Below are 16,482 nucleotides of genomic sequence, written 5' to 3' on the forward strand. Positions count from 1 at the left end.
GATCTTCAACAGGGGAACCGGCCCCTGAATTTCCAGTTTGTGGGGGTACAAGTTCAAGTAACGATTTAAAAAGTCACTGTAGATAGCCAATAAACTGGAAAGGGGGGTAAAGCATCCGAGCACTCAAGAAGCGAGAGACCAGATTGTTTATCATATGTCAATCAGCCGAGAATGACAGGGTATTTAGTCCATGCAGGTTGTGTGGAGCAAGAGTCACTGTCCTAGTGATAAAGGAGGTATGGGGATTTCTTCTGTATGTCCCACATTAAATGACAGGATCAAGATGGGCTGAGATGGGCTCCCAGGGCTTTTAGATCCTCTAGCTGACCAGATACGAGATATGGGACGTCGTGGCGATTCTTGGGATGATCTAACAGATCCCGAGATACCTAGTTTCTGTAAGAGAGAGCGTTCTTCCTCAAGGGTAGTTGCAGTGTGCAGTGTTCCATCTTGTGGGACAATCAATTCAAAAGGGAATCCCCATCGATAGCGGATTTTTGCTGTAATGAGTTGCGAAGTAACTTCCTTCATTTGGCGCCTACGATCAAGCGTGGCTGGAGCTACATCAGGGTAAATCTGAAGTTTATATCCATCAAATTGTAAATTAGAAATGTTTCTTGCAGCCTTTAGGATTTCTTCTTTAGTTATAAAATCTTTTAGGCAAAGAACAATGTCTCTTGGGGGCTTATCAGGTGCTGGTTTGACCCGAAGGGCTCTATGTATCTGATCACAGGCAAAATCACTCAGATCTCTCTTAGGGAGAAAGAAGGAAAATAGGCCAGATACAAAGGGAGGCAAATCAACCACTGATTCTGGAGCACCTCTGATTCGCAAATTGTTGCGCCTATTTCTGTTATCTAAGTCCTCCATCTGAAAACGCCTAGTGGAAACAGTTATTTGCAATTGCTCATGATCTTTTTTAAGTTCATTATGAGCCAGAGCGAGCTCATCATGCTTCACTTCCAATCGCTCAGTGCGGTCTCCAAGAGCAGCTAGTTCCGCAGAGAGAGTTTGTGTTGTTTTCTGCAGCTCCAATTGGAATTTCTGGGCTAACTTGTTATAGACAGAGTCTAAAGCTGCACTAAGATCTTGTTTGGTAAGCGCAGTAGTGTCTTGTTTACCGGAGGGTGACTTCTGAGAAGTAGAAGGAGGCACCTTGTCTTGCTTGCGGGCGCCATCTTGGGAAGACATCGTGTCTTAGTCCCTCCAAGAGAAAGCCTGATGAAGGGTCGGCTGGGAGGAGGAAGTTGCTCCTTTCTTAGTCCGCGACATGCACGGTTGTGAGAGGACGGGGGTGATATAGAAAGAGTCCGAAAAGGTGCTGCCAATAGCCTCGGAGACGGCCGAGAACAGGAGCCCGCTACAGAGCTTCAATGATTAGCATCCTGCCGCCATCGCGCCGCGCATGCGCCCCGCCCATTCATTTCTATGGGTCTGTTCACAGTACTGCATTGTAACTGATCACGTTATTCCAACTCGCTGCATGCAGGCTTTGCATTAAAGTCTATGGCCAGTCTCCAGTGCAGTTCACAGTGATTATAACACATGCGTTATGCAACTGACCACTGTGAGCCTAGCCTAAGTGTTAGATTTTCTGCTTTACATGTAGTTTTATAGGACTTGTTGTATTGCATTGCAACATGAAGCTTCCACTCTCCGTACAGAACCTCACCAGTCAATGTCCATTCACAAAACTGTACTAGATGATAATCTTTACATTCCTTTAGAGCTGTACATAGTACATTGCATTGATATATGTTATAATTCAAGAGGAAGGGCCCAAAGCTGCTATCTTTAAAAGGGTGGTCCACTGCACCCGAATTGTACACTCAGTGCATTTGTAAGGATAATATACAGTAGTTCTCAAGATACCACAACAATTTATTGCAGTACCAAGATTTGCTTCAATCTTAATTGTAAAAAAGTGCAAAATATATTTCCTTTTTCAATTTGTCCAACAACACAATCTTCATAAATATCACAGATAAGGTCTTGAATCAGATACAGACAAATAGACCGTTTCTTCATGAAGCTGACACAAAGTCAAAATAGCCATACACAGGTCATCCTTACCTCCTGTGTAGTCTACTCCCCAATCTCTTTCTCCTCTCCTGCATCCTGTTTGTCCACTGTGATCAATGGAATTCTCTGTCCTCCATTTTAAAAATGGCCATTACCCCATAACAGCTTCCTGGTCAGCACACTGTTAAACTTTAACATCACCCACTTGAGCCATAGGGAAACATGGACATTACCTTGCACATTCAGTTATAACTGACAGCTGCTGATATATAACTGACAGCAACTGGTATTACAGTTCTGACAAATCAGGAATCAGGAATTCTTTATTTCGCCAAGCACGACTGGGTCATGCCCGGAATTGGGTTTGGCACAGTACATAATAGCTCAGAGAACAACGATAGGTAGTATAGAACAGCAAGAACAGAAAGTTGACACTTAAACACTATACACTATACACAGAGGACAAGCAGTTACATCTACATTATTGTAATACATTTGCGTTACATACTAGGCCAGCGGTTTCACATTGCTCGTAACGGTTCCAAAAGTCGTAGGCTGGCCAATCAACAATTAGTTTTGTTTGCGGATGGGAGTATGTGAAGCGAATTAAGGAGGCTGACGGCCGAGGGGAAGAAAGAGTTACTGTGTCTGGCAGTCCTTGTGGAGATGGCCCGAAGCCTCCGTCCCAGTGGGAGCTGACAGAAGTAGCGGTGGCCTGGGTGAGAGGGATCGTTAGCGATCCTCAGCGCCCTCGCTCTCAGCCTTCTCTTGTGTAGGAGGTCGAGTGCAGGTAGAGGTCTCCCAATTACCCTCTCCACTGCCCTGATGACCCTATGAAGTGTGAGCCTGTCGCTGGCGGTGGAGCCGGAGTACCAGACCAGGATGGACTTTTGGGCAGCACGGTGGCGTAGTGGTTAGCTCTCTCGCCTTGCAGCGCTGGGTCCCTGGTTCGAATCCCAGCCAGGGCACTATCTGCAAAGAGTTTGTATGTTCTCTCCGTGTCTGCGTGGGTTTCCTCCAGGCACTCCGGTTTCCTCCCACATTCCAAAAACATACGGATAAGTTAATTGGCTCCCCCTAAAATTGGCCCTAGACTACAGTACTTACACTACATAATATAGATATATAGCAATGGTAGGGATTAGATTGTGAGCTCCTTTGAGGGACAGTTAGTGACAAGATATATATATACACTGTACAGCGCTGCGTAATATGTCGGTGCTATATAAATACTAAATAATAATAATGGAAGAGCAGAGAATCGATTCAATGGTGGCGGAGTAGAAGCTGGTCAAGATCTCTGGGGCCATGCCGAACTTCCTCAGCTGACGAAGGAGGTAGAGTCTTTGTTGGGCTTTCCTTTGGGTGGCGGTGATGTTGGGCCTCCAGCTGAGGTCACTGGAGATGGTGGTGCCCAGGAGACGGGCGCAAGGCACTCTGGCCACTTCCGTACCATCAATGTGGATTGGAGGTGGAGTGGGAGTGGATTTCCTGAAATCAACGATTAGCTCGACAGTTTTTGCGGTGTTGAGCACTAGCTTGTACTCCTTGCACCAGTGAGAGATTCTCTCCACCTGCTGACAGTACTCCTGGATGTTGTCCTTGGTGACGAGACAAACAATGGTGGTGTCGTCGGCGAACTTAATGACCTTGACCGAATCTGCCTTGGATCTACAATTGTTTGTGTAGAGGGAGAACAGCAGTGGAGACAAGACACAGCCCTGAGGGGCCCCTGTGTTCGTGGTCATAATTTGTGAGTGGATCTCACCTAGCCTGACAGATTGAGTCCTGTTGGTGAGAAAGTCTGTGATCCAGAGGAGCAGGCTAGGGTGCACACCAAGTGTGGTTAGTTCTCCTTGTAGAATGCGTATTAAACGCCGAGCTTAAGTCCAGGAGTAGTATTCTGGCGTACGTGTCTGGTCTGTCCAGGTGGTCATAGATGAACTCCAGGCAGATGTTTATTGCATCGTCAGTTGACCTGTTTGCCCTGTACGCGAACTGATGGGGGTCTAGAAAGGGCAGGGTGGAGGTCTTGAGGTTGGAAAGGACCGTTCGCTCCAGAGTTTTCATTATGATGGACGTAAGGGCTACCGGCCTAAAGTTGTTCAGCTCAGAGGCTCCCTGTTTCTTAGGGACAGGTACGATGGTCGACCTCTTGAAGCATCTGGGGACTGTTCCTTCGCTTAGTGATTTGGTGAAGATGGCGGAGAGAATGGGAGCGAGTTGCCTGGAGCAGGTTTTCAGGCAGGCTGGAGACACACTGTCCGGTCCAGGGGCTTTCCTGGCCAGGAGTTGCAGGACTTCAGCCTCGCTCACCTCTAGAGAAGGAGGTGGGCTCATGATATTCTCCTTGAGGCGGGGAGGGGTGTTGGGCGGTTCCAGGTGAATCTTCGGTTCTTCCTGCCTCTCAAACCTGCAGTAGAACTTGCTGAGTTCTTTGGCTAGTTTTAGGCTGGGTGGTGCATGTTTGGGGGGGGGGGGGGGGGGGCTTGTAGTTAATGGCAGCCCTGAGCCCCTTCCATACAGCTCGAGTGTCATTTGAGCGCAGGAAAAAATATTGGGGATCACCGTAAGAAGAAAATGGTGAGCTTCTGAGAGGAACTGACAATGAGAGTATGTAATATTCACTTGCAGCTACTTCATGTGTTTGTTTTAAATTATTTTACTCACTACAGGTTCCCTTTAAGTAATGAACATAGTTTAAGGCAACGACCCTAGTGTGTTTTGGGCGAGATGTGCCCTTCATCAGGCCTTTGTATAAAAAAATGTTCTTCTCTGACCAATCAACATGAAACATATTGTTCAGTTGCATATAACTAAACGATTTAGGGTATCTGTACGAACCAAATGCAACTACATATCATCCCACTGGCTGGAGAGGAACAGACTGTGCAGCTTTTGTATACTTGTGCAATATTGAAAAGATTTTTGGATCTGCAATACATTATTGTGGTGTCTTGAAAATGATGTTATCCTTACGACTGCACTGAGCATAGTGGACGTGACTGTGAGCTGCGGTTGCTACTAGTTACGCTCCAATCTATAGTCCTGTCTTGTACCTGTCTGAATGCTTGCTATCGCTAAGGCAGCAGAGTGCGAACTAGGCGGTGCAACATCGCACTGCGCTGCCATTGTGTTTTATTTGTAGCGATATTGGAAGCCCAGAGCTGCAGTTGCTCTGGGCAGCCTGTGTAACCTCTTCCATTATCCAGCTCTTAGCCTTGTTGTGCTGGGTGGTCAGATAGTATGACCCCCCAACATTACAAGGCCCTTATTTGAGCTCTCTGCTGCAGCGGGCCAGAAGTGATTACATCCTCTGCATCAGCTGTTGCGTAAAGAGGAGCTGTCAGCCATACTATCTCAGAAAAAAAACACCACATATATAAGTAGATAAATACTTGCTGTACTTACATAACATATGTATTGCACTGTCCAAGTTTTGATTTTAGTGATTTTTCTACAGTAATAAAAGAGAAAATCCTTCTTAGCATTTCCCATTTTAACTGTGGCTATTTTTAAGCAAATCCCAATGTCATTTCCTCCTTTACTCTCCTCTGTCTAATTTTCCCGCCCTTCACTATAGAAAGTGCTTCGTCTCAGCATAAGAAATATTGGCCAATCAGAGAGGAACAGAGATCTGGGAATGGAAAACAGGAGGGAAAGAGGCTTCTGCCAATCAGGCTGCAGTAGTTAAGTCTGAGGGGAAGTAGAGAAGCAAAAAAGGGCAACCCAGCATGCCCTGCAACTTTCTTTTTGTGTACCACATTTTGTGTGTACCAAATAAAAGTCAGGTAAACTGGGGAATGGTCATTTATCAACAAGAAAAGTAATAGTGATTTTAACTTTTGGATTGCCTGGTTAGCATCTGTTTTACCGGTACTTGTTTACCAGATAAAAATAAAAAATAGATTTTTTATTTTATGCCCAACAGTTACACTTTAACCCAGTGCTTCTTTTCAACTCTTGGCACTCCTAGCTTTTCTCACTGTAGTTCTTTTCCAAAGTCTTCTTTGGCTGGCCTTGTTTTCAAGAACCTTGGGAGTTCCAGCCCAACACTCTAAAGTGTGTACATAAGATAGATATCCATCACATCTCTTTTCTATTTAGAGTCAAGGGCTGTTTCGCAATCAATAAAAATAAGATATACTCCCTTCTACCAATTACTTATTTGTTCCAAAATTATACAGAGTATGTATTACATTGACACAGCTTCAATGTTTGTTTTAGAAACCTGTTTATTCTCTCTGAATTTACTTTTTGTAGCCCTCCTTTCAGGAGTGATATGGCTACTCCAGGGGATTTCTAATTCTTGGCCTTGAACTGCACATACACCAACCAGTCTTGATTGCGCAATATTAACCAATAAATGCAGTAAATGCATAGACTGACTGCCTGAATATATTTTGAACATACAGTAGTTACAGTTACATACAGTGCTGCCCATAATTATTCATACCCCTGGCAAATTTTGACTTAAAGTTACTTTTATTCAACCAGCAAGTAATTTTTTGACAGGAAATTATGACATAGGTGTCTCCCAGAAGATAATAAGACATGTACAAGAGGCATTATTGTGGAAAAAACATTTCTCAGTTTTTATTAAAATTTGAGCAAAAAGTGTCCAGTCCAAAATTATTCATACCCTTCACAAACTGTCACAGTCTGTGGGAAATCCTAATTACCCTGATTAATTGGGAACAGCTGTTTTAATCAACTCAGTAGGTGAAAAACAGCAGCTCTCTGCATTTGGTTTGTGGACAGTCATGGCTAAGACAAAGGAGCTCAGTGAGGACCTACGGCTGCGCCTTGTTGCTGCTCATAAGTCAGGAAATGGCTACAAGGCCCTAAATGTTTTAACATTTCTAAATGTTTTCCTGTTCCAGTGGCTACAGTGCAAAGTATTATTAAAAAGTACAAGATGTTCTGTACTGTGGAAAATCTCAGAGGACATTGTCGGAAGCCAAAAGTGACACCTGTGCTGGCCAGAAGGATAGTGAGAGAGGTGATAAAGAATCCAAGGATCACCACCAAGGCCATCCTAGTGAATCTGGGCTCTGCTGGTGGCAATGTCTCAAGGCAGACAATTCAATGGACACTGCACACTGCTATTCCATTGGTGCAGAACAAGGACACCATTTTTCCAGATAATGCACACAAAAGCTTGCTTGGCCTTTGCAAATGCTCATCTGGACAAAGAAGAAGACATCCAATCTTCTGTGAAACAAAAATTTAATTGTTTGGTCACAATGATGTTTCCTTCATTTGGCGTAAAAAAGGAGAAGCCTCCAACCCAAAGAACAAAATCCCCACTATCAAACATGGGTTGTTTTTTTCCGCCAATGGGGCAGGGAACCTAATCACAGTAAATGGCACCATGAAAAAATAGCAATACATGAGAATTCTCAACGACAACATCAGGTAGTCCTGTAGACACAATAAAAATAAGTAGTACCGTTCCACTCCTGAGTGTTGCAACATACAATTTCCACTAGACAAAAATGGGATTTTGAATGAACAATATTCTCTATTTATTCTTCATTCAAAATGTCTTCAAAATCGTGGACAAGACATATAGATACAAATTCAGAGTTCCAGTTCACACAAAGGACTGCCTAACATCAGGTAGTCTGCAGAGAAACTTGGCCTTGGCCACCAATGGACATGAAGCATGACTATGACCCAAAACACACAGCAAAAGTGGTGAAGAAATGGTTAGCAGACAACAACATTAGCGTTTTGGAGTGGCCCAGCCAGAGTCCTGACATGAATCCAATTGAGAATCTGTGGAGGGAGCTAAAGATCAGAGTATTGGCAAGAAGACCCTCCAACCTGAAAGTTTTGGATTGTGGCAAAAATCCCCCTGGATACATACAAAAAGCTGGTCTGCAATTATAGGAAGTGTTTGATTGGTATAATAGCTAATACATACTTTTATATTGATTATTGAGAAGGGTATGAATAATTTTGGACTGAACACTTATTGCTCAAATGTAAATAAAAGCTGAGAAACATTATTTTTCCACAATAATTCCTCTTGTACATCGTCTTATTATCTTTTGGGAGACACCTATGTCATTTCCCATCAAAAAATGACTTGTTGGATGAATAAAAGTAACTTGTCAGGGGTATGAATAATTATGGGCAGTTCTATAGATGTGGTAAGATTGGATAAAATCAGTATTGTATGGTATAGGGCCAACTGTAAAGTTTCTTACTCGCCTCCGTGGTTAGTCTGTGCAGTGAGAAATCAGAATTGTTATTGCTTAGTTCGGTGCTGGGGGATCCACCTTCACGACGCCTATCGGCGATAGGCGGTCGGGAAGGGGTTAGGCTCACCTGTCTGCTGGCATACTCCTCCTGTGCCTTTTCTACATTGCCAAGAGAAATCTGTTCTCCATGACCCATTGGCACATGCATGATCACAGGGTACAGGTGCCCAGTGGCGATGGAGAGAAGACATAGAATTATCTCCTTGATGTTATAGTTCATGCACTGACTAGATACAACAGTATGTGATCAAATATATAAAAAGTAAAAAATAAAGTGAAAACACAGTTCTCTTCAATACGATTTTACTAGATAACCTAGGTGTTCCTAGCTCAAATCCACGTATTTGTCAAAAGTGAATAATACTATCCGATGTGGTGCTTAGGTGAATGTTATTTAGGAGGAAATAAAGTTTGCGGGGCTTTGGCTGGTAGCCGCAATACTCACTACTCCTCAGATATTGTGATTGTGAAGTGTATCCTACCTGTCGCAATCAGAGTCTCTCCACTGACGGGCTGCCAATTGCTTTGCACAGCTGGCTGGTGGCCAAGAAGTGTTGCAGTTCATGCAGGCTCACTTTGATGTATGCTTCCACGGCTTTAATGTTATACTTTGGAGCATTTGTATTATGAGACCAGCTTTTTATAGGGGAGATAGTGTTCCACATCTGGGAGTAAGTTAATGCATTCACATTGTGCTGTAGCAGATGTTACATACTATAGCACATAGTTTTCCCCCCATCACAGCAGCAGCATATATATTTTTCAGCTGCCAGCTCTCTTATAGCGTTGCCGTCTACTCCCATTTAGCCAAACTGGACCACGCCCACCTTGTTCTGTCAGTGCTGGGTATACATGGGTCGACCCGGCGGCCGATTAGCCGCCGGATTGACCCCTGCCGCGTCCCAGCGGATCGATTCCCTGCTCGTCCCCGCCGGCGGTGCATATCAGCCGCTCGATTCCCTGCCATTGTCCGCCGGCGGGAATCGAGCGGCATGATTGGGCCAGCTGAATATTATCAGCTGGCCGGATCAGCGGGTCGATACACGGTACAGAAACGTACCGTGTATCCCCAGCATTACATTCCGACTAGACTATTGTAATGCTCTCTACACTGGCCTTCCAAAACAGGGCTTGTACCGCCTACAGCTGATACAGAATACTGCTGCCAGACTGTTAACCAACCAACCCCGTCACTGCCACATAACACCAGTCCTGCTCTCCCTTCACTGGCTACCTATAAAATGGAGGGACCTATTCAAGATCGGCTTTCTGACATTTAAATCACTACATAATCTGGGCCCTGGCTACTTGAAAGAAATGTTGCAGCTGTGAAGCAATCCCTGCATTTTCAGATCCACAGGTTCTAATAATCTAGTCATACCCAGAGTCCACCTGGAAACTTTTGGTCCCAGAGCATTCTGTCATGCCGCTTCTACATTATGGAACTCCTTACCTCAGCAGATCAGGACAGCTCCATCTCCGGACGTGTTTAAAGCCTGACTGAAACCCCACCTATTCAGTTTGGCATTTGCAGAAATATAATTTTTGTTGTGTTAATATTTCATCCGACTACTAATTTCTGAATCTGATACAGCCTAAGCACTTTGAGTCCTATGGGAGAAAAGCGCTATAGAAATGTTATTGTTATAATATTTGCATTCAATTTTTTTTTTTTTAAAGATTCTTTTTATTGAATTTTAGCACATAAAAAACACTTAAGACAATAAATCCCCTAGAACAGATGGGGATACCAACATTTACAACCATAAGAAGAAGATTTACATCCATAAACCCATATTTAGAATATAATACACAGCTAAAAATGTATTAGGGTATTAAACGCATAGCAATAAGTTTACATCTTGTATATCATAGTGAATAAACAAACTTCCCATGTCACTTAATATTGTTTTAGTTCAATTGCCCCGGATACATTTGCTAAGTAGAAGCACAGACTCACATTGTTCAGTACAGCGGTTAAGTTATGCTTACATCAGTATATCTATAGAGATATGCACTGTGTTGTATGACAACACAGCACAGCAGTTACTATCATTCCTGTAGTAGGTGAGACCCATTGACAACAACTTTTGGCGTTTAACCTTTTTTATATATATAGTTTTAGTCCGAAACAGCTGTGTCCCGATTTTTGACCCATACCTTATGAAATTTAGAAGCACACCCTCTAGCGATGTATGCGGCTTTGTATAAATGTAGAGAAGAATTGATTAAGTTTTTCCAGTATGGGAGTGACGGGGGGTCCTGTTGTTTCCATTGTAGCAATATGCATTTTCTATAATAATATAATAATAATCCAACTAAAGATCTCTGGGCTCTTGTTGGGGCCAAAGCTGTTACTTCTCCAAGGAGACAATGTAATGGTTCCGGGTGTACATTTATTTTTGTTATACGTATAATGTATTTGCATAATGCAGTCCATTGTGTGGCTATTCTTGGGCATACCCAGAAGATGTGGTCAAAGTGTGCTGACTCTTCCCCACATCTCCAACAGTTACCAGAGTCGGCCGAATTAAATTTAGCTAGTTTAACTGGGGTCATGTAGGCCTTGTGTAGAATTTTAAATTGTATAAGTTTGTCCTTAGTGGCAATTAAGTATTCAAACGGTTTTATAAGGGCATTCTCCCAGTCTTCGTCGTCAATAGTGGGGATTAGGTTAGTCCAAGGCTGTTTATATATAGATGAGTGAGGTTCTGTAAGAAGAATTATGTGTTGGTATAGGGCGGATAAAGCTTTTTGTAGGTCTTCTTTTTTAAGGATGTCTTCTAATTCTGTGGTTTGTAACCTGACTATACCATCTTTATATTGAGTGCGAAAAGCATGTCTTATTTGGATGTATCTAAAGAAGTGTGAGTTGGTTAAGGAAAAATTTCCCTTAAAAAATTAAAGTCAGTTAAGGTATTATTGGAGATAATATGTGACAGTTGAAAAACTCCTTTTTTTATCCAGATAATTGGATCCGGGATAGTAAAGAATTGGGGAAGGATTGGATTATTCCATAGAGGTGTGTTGGGAGAAATTTGGTTGCATGGGGCTTTGTACCATGCGTGCACCACATTCCAGGCCCTAATAACGACTCTCATATTGGTTAGTAGTGGGTATGGTGCTTTTAGGCCTCTGTATAAAATCTGTGCTAGTGCTTCAAATGAGCCAAGGTACGCCGCCTCCAGAACCATGGAAGAGTTAGAATGGTCCTGGACCAACCACCAATGAGCTGTGACTAATTGGCTAGCTATAAAATATTTGTACAAGTTAGGAAAGGCTAAGCCGCCTTCGGTCCATGGCCGTTGTAATTTTGTAAGGCTGATGCGTGAGGTTTTATTATTCCATATAAAAGTGCATATTAATGAGTTAATTTGCATAAAAAAAGTTTTTGGGATCCATATGGGGGAGTTTCTAAATATATACGTGTATTTGGGCAAAAGTTTCATCTTAATTAAGTTGATCCTTCCTATTAGCGAGAGGGGAAGACATTTCCAGGCAGCAAGTTTTTGCTTGGTATACTGAAGGTGACATAACTTTGTACAGCTTGAGAAAGATCTGGTGATCGAAACAGCGCTGCTGTCGCTGTGATAAGCTTGTCATGCTTTTTAAAGAAAAATAAAGAGCTTTGAATACTACGGATGGTGCTGGCTTGACTGTGGAGGAAGTATTGGAACGTCTGGAGTGCAGAGACGCTACAAGCCATAGCACATCTATCCTTTTCTCCCCTCCTTGGGTGCTTGTTTTACACTGATTGATGTTATACTGAAGTAAAGGAAGGAGGTTGTCTTGGTAAAAGTCAAGCGAATCATGGGCTATCCATATACCTAGGTATTTAATTTTGGTGACTGAGTCCAAAGGGGTTTGTATGGGAGTGTTTTGGGTGAGGGGTAATAATTTAGACTTAGTCCAGTTAACATGTAAACCCAATAAAGGGGAATAATTTTTAAAAACGTCAAGTGCACCTTTAATTGAGCTGGTAGGGTCTTCTAAATAGAGTACCATGTCATCAGCGTACAGGGACACCCTCTCCTCCAGCCCCCTCACACGAAAGCCCTTTAGGTGAGTGTGTTGGCGTAAAGCCGCTGCAATCGGTTCTATGACCATCGCGAAGAGGGCCGGAGAGAGAGGGCATCCCTGCCTTGTGCCTCTGTATAAAAGTATGTCGGGGGAGATCATCTGACCTATTTTGATATTGGACTTAGGGCTATTATATATTAACTTAAGCCAGGAAACAAATTTGGGGCCAAAGCCAAACTTATCTAAAGTTTTCCAAAGATATATCCACTCGACTGAATCGAATGCCCTCTGTATGTCTAGGAAGGCAATTGCTCTCGGAGTAACTATATCAGAGGACATCTGAATGTGAGTATATATACGTCTTATATTTATATCTGTTGTTTTCTGTGGCATGAAGCCTGTTTGGTCGGGGTCTATTATTTCTGTTATATATTTATTAACTCTGGAAGATAAGATTTTAGTAAGTATTTTTAGATCATTGTTTAGCAACGATATGGGGCGATAGGAACTACATTCAAGCGGGTCTTTCTCCGGCTTAGGTATTAAAATTACATGTGCTTGGGAGAAGGAGTCCGGTAATCCGCTGCCCGATAAGAAATAATTGTACAGTTTGGTTAGGTGTGGGGCCAATATTCTTATGTGCCTTTTATAGAATTCGATTGGTAACCCGTCTGGGCCTGGAGATTTCTGGGAAGGGAAGGATAGGGTTGCATCCACCACTTCCTCCTCCGTAATATCTTTATCTAATGCTTGAGATTAATCTATGTCTAGTGTTGGTAGCGTTAACTGGGAAAGGAGACTGGCAAGTTGCGTTTCATCACCTGCGAATTTGGAAGTATATAGGTTCTCGTAGTAACGCTGAAATTGTAACATAATTGCAGAAGGGTTAGCTGTCACATCACCATTCTCCAGCCTAATTTCTGGAATGTTTGATTGATCAGAGGGATTACGGGCTATGTTTGCTAATTATTTCCCATTTTTGTCTCCTTTTTCAAATACAGCTTGTTGCCATTCTGTGAGAGATATTTTAGTTAAATCCGTCATGTGTATATTTAATAGTCGCTTGCTTTGCATCATATTAGAATAAGAGTCATCGTCAGGGGTGGATGCATATGTCGTAGTAGCTTGGTCTTCCTTTTGGGTTAGTTGCGTTAGTGTACGATCGTGTTCTTTTCTACAGGCTGAAATCCGATTAATGTATTCCCCTCTAATAGTGGCTTTACAGGCATCCCATGTAATTTGGGGAGTGGCTGTGTCTACATTAATGTCGCAGTAAGTTTGGATGGCTGAAGAAACTGCCTCTCCTATATCTTTATCTGAGATCCATTTTGGATGTAATTTCCATAAAGATTTATTGCGATATGCACCAATGTGAAGAGTGAGCTCAAGTGGCGCATGGTCAGATAGACCACTGGGTAGGTATGCTGCTGAGTAAACATGATTTAATAAATCTGTGTTACCAAATGCCAGATCAATACGGGCCGCAGATCTGTGAGTGGAAGAAAAATGGGAGAAAGCAACTCCCCCAGAGTTCTTCCATCTCCAAACTTCAGTGAGCGACATAGCATCTGCCCATTGTATTAACTCAGCATTCGGCACTCTAGAGCGGTTTGTGGAGTCTTTCTGAGCTTCTAGTATATCATTAAAGTCTCCTATAAGGAGCAGCTTTGCTGGGAGATATTTTTGTAATTTAGTCATTATTTGATGTATTAATGCAGTTTGTAATGGGGGAGGGGCATATATTCCTACTATACAGAAAACAGTTCCAAAGATTGACATGTGCAAAATAATGTATCTTCCCTCCGAGTCAATATACGTGTGCAGCATTTTATATGTTAGTGTTTTATTGATTAGGATTGAAACCCCTCTTGAAAAGGTGGAGTAGGTTGAATGTATAGCCCTGCTCACCCAGGGTTTGTGTAATGTTTTCACCAGGGGACTATCTAAATGTGTTTCCTGTAGAATAAGAATGTGCGGTTTGTATTTATGAATGTACTGAAACATTAATGATCTCTTGAAAGAAGAGCGTAACCCCCTAACGTTCCAAGAGATGACTTTAACCGGTGTTTCCATATTTTAGTAGCAAAATCATCAGTACATGTGAGTTAAATTTAAGAAATATGTTACATATCACAGGCAAATGAACACTAGGATGTTTCAGAATGTATATAGATGTAGCATGGGAATTACGTGCATAGAAAAACTTCTTCTTATACATACAAACATATAAACAATACCCTGCTGCGGTAGTAAAACCAAACATAAACAGAGAAACAATTACCACAGCTTCTTCCCTAACTTATATAACACCCAGGTACCTAGATCCGTTTCAGACCACAGGTATCTATGTAAACCAGGACAATACCTGTGTGTGGGGGTGACGGTAAGAAGAGAGCAGCTCCGCTGCCCAGCAGCACCCGGTTGTGTATTACTACCAGGAGTCAAAAAACTTTAATACTGGCAGTTAACATTTCTGTTGAATCACTGGGATAACTGTACCTTATGTATATACAATATGTGAGTATACTCTATATTATATAATGTACGTGTGCAGCTGCGTGATGAGCTATGATCACCCCTCCTGCATGAAAGAAGCGCAAATTCAAGGTGACTATCAGCGGGCCCCTCCCGGAGGGGCCCCAGTGACGGGGCCAGGGGAGGGTCGGGGTATAAACTGGATTAGTATGATCACAATTCAGTGACGGGACCCACCCCGGCCGGGGTATAGGGCCCCCTCCCCCCCCCCCCCCCCCCCGCAGCGGCCCAGAGCATCCAGCCACCTAACTGTAGGGTGAAGGTGAGGAGTCTTCAGCATCCCAGCATATCTCTGTACATCGAGCAGCTGCTAGTGTGAGGAGTGTTGTTTGGATACAGTCTTTGCTACTTGTGTAAGACGACCAATTAACTCACTACATTAATAATGCCTTTAGTTATCATTTCTGAGGGAATAGCGATAGGTGAGGATAGGGACCGGCTATCTATACATAGCTTATATTAAACTATATTCTCAGTTAAGCTAAGGCTGAGGAGAGGTGCCGCCCTCCCCTCCTCTCCTCCCCTTTCTGTCTTTAAAGAGAACCCGAGGTGGGTTTGAAGAATATTATCTGCATACAGAGGCTGGATCTGCCTATACAGCCCCGCCTCTGTTGCTATCCCAAACCCCCCTAAGGTCCCCCTGCACTCTGCAATCCCTCATAAATCACAGCCACGCTGCTGACAAACAGCTTGTCAGAGCTGGCTGTGTTTATCTCTATAGTGTCAGTCTGCTGCTCTCCCCGCCTCCTGCAGAACTCCGGTCCCCGCCTGCATCCCTTCCCTCCCTGCTGATTGGAGGGAAGGGACGGGGGCAGGGACCGGAGCTATGCAGGAGGCGGGGGAGCAGCTGAGACTGACACTACAGATGTAAACACAGCCTCACAGCACGGCTGTGATTTATGAGGGATTGCAGAGTGCAGGGGGACCTTAGTGGGGTTTGGGATAGCAACAGAGGCTGGGCTGTATAGGCAGATCCAGCCTCTGTATGCAGATAACATTCTTTAAACACACCTCGGGTTCTCTTTAAACACTTCTCCATTCATTTCTTATAACCTCGTCTTGTCTTAAATCATCTAATTAGGTGAACTCGCATATCAGTAAAGAAATGACTTGTAATATTTGAGAAAGGCGCCCTCTAGTGAAAACACTGTTATTATTATACTCCACTATGTGAGGAGGTGCAGAATATGTAAAAGGTATTCGTATCATTACTAATTGCTGAATAACTGTCTGCATTACTCTAATATGGCTATAATGGAGGGCATTTACCTTTAGGGTTGACATGTACATATATATAATATATATTAACAGGCAATAAACCTTTCATTATGAAAGAGAGGAAAAGAAGTGAAAGCATATATGACAAGTGATGTATAATTTCGAGAAGGAGCCATGCGCATTGCCAGATGCAGCACACCTTCTAAACAATAATCAAGGGGGAATCGGCGGTCAGTTACTTTAGCCTATGAATAAGAGTATGTTAATACAGCGACCTTCCAATTACCCCCTGACTACTGCACAGTGTATCCGGTCGTCAATCCTTATAACTGACGCATTAGCACATTTTTTTTTTTTTAGCAAATCTAATTCCAACGTACATAGCTATTTAAGCAGAGCATGAGATCCATTATAAGAG

At 43.0% G+C, this 16,482-nt stretch overlaps 1 protein-coding gene and 1 long non-coding RNA gene across 3 annotated transcripts in view; one reads left to right on the forward strand and one right to left on the reverse strand.

The window, feature by feature from the left end:
- The window catches only part of LOC137546711 (chitotriosidase-1-like), a 67,207-nt gene that overhangs the window by 49,107 nt on the left and 1,618 nt on the right, over positions 1 to 16,482 (reverse strand). Inside the window, exon 1 of one of the 2 annotated variants that reach the window (XM_068269477.1) lies at positions 14,677 to 14,746. The exons of the other annotated variant lie outside the window; for it this stretch is intronic. The gene's annotated coding sequence lies outside the window, so the exon portion shown is untranslated. Of the gene's footprint in view, positions 1 to 14,676; positions 14,747 to 16,482 lie in introns of those variants that run through there. 2 annotated transcript variants of the gene reach the window in all.
- LOC137546715 (uncharacterized) overlaps positions 14,794 to 16,482 on the forward strand; it is a 33,579-nt gene continuing 31,890 nt past the window's right edge. Inside the window, exon 1 of the long non-coding RNA XR_011026328.1 lies at positions 14,794 to 14,828. This is a non-coding gene — a long non-coding RNA (uncharacterized lncRNA). The remainder of the gene's footprint in view (positions 14,829 to 16,482) is intronic.

The sequence above is a fragment of the Hyperolius riggenbachi genome, chromosome 2 (genome assembly GCF_040937935.1).
Source record: "Hyperolius riggenbachi isolate aHypRig1 chromosome 2, aHypRig1.pri, whole genome shotgun sequence".
In the NCBI taxonomy this organism is placed as follows: domain Eukaryota; kingdom Metazoa; phylum Chordata; class Amphibia; order Anura; family Hyperoliidae; genus Hyperolius; species Hyperolius riggenbachi.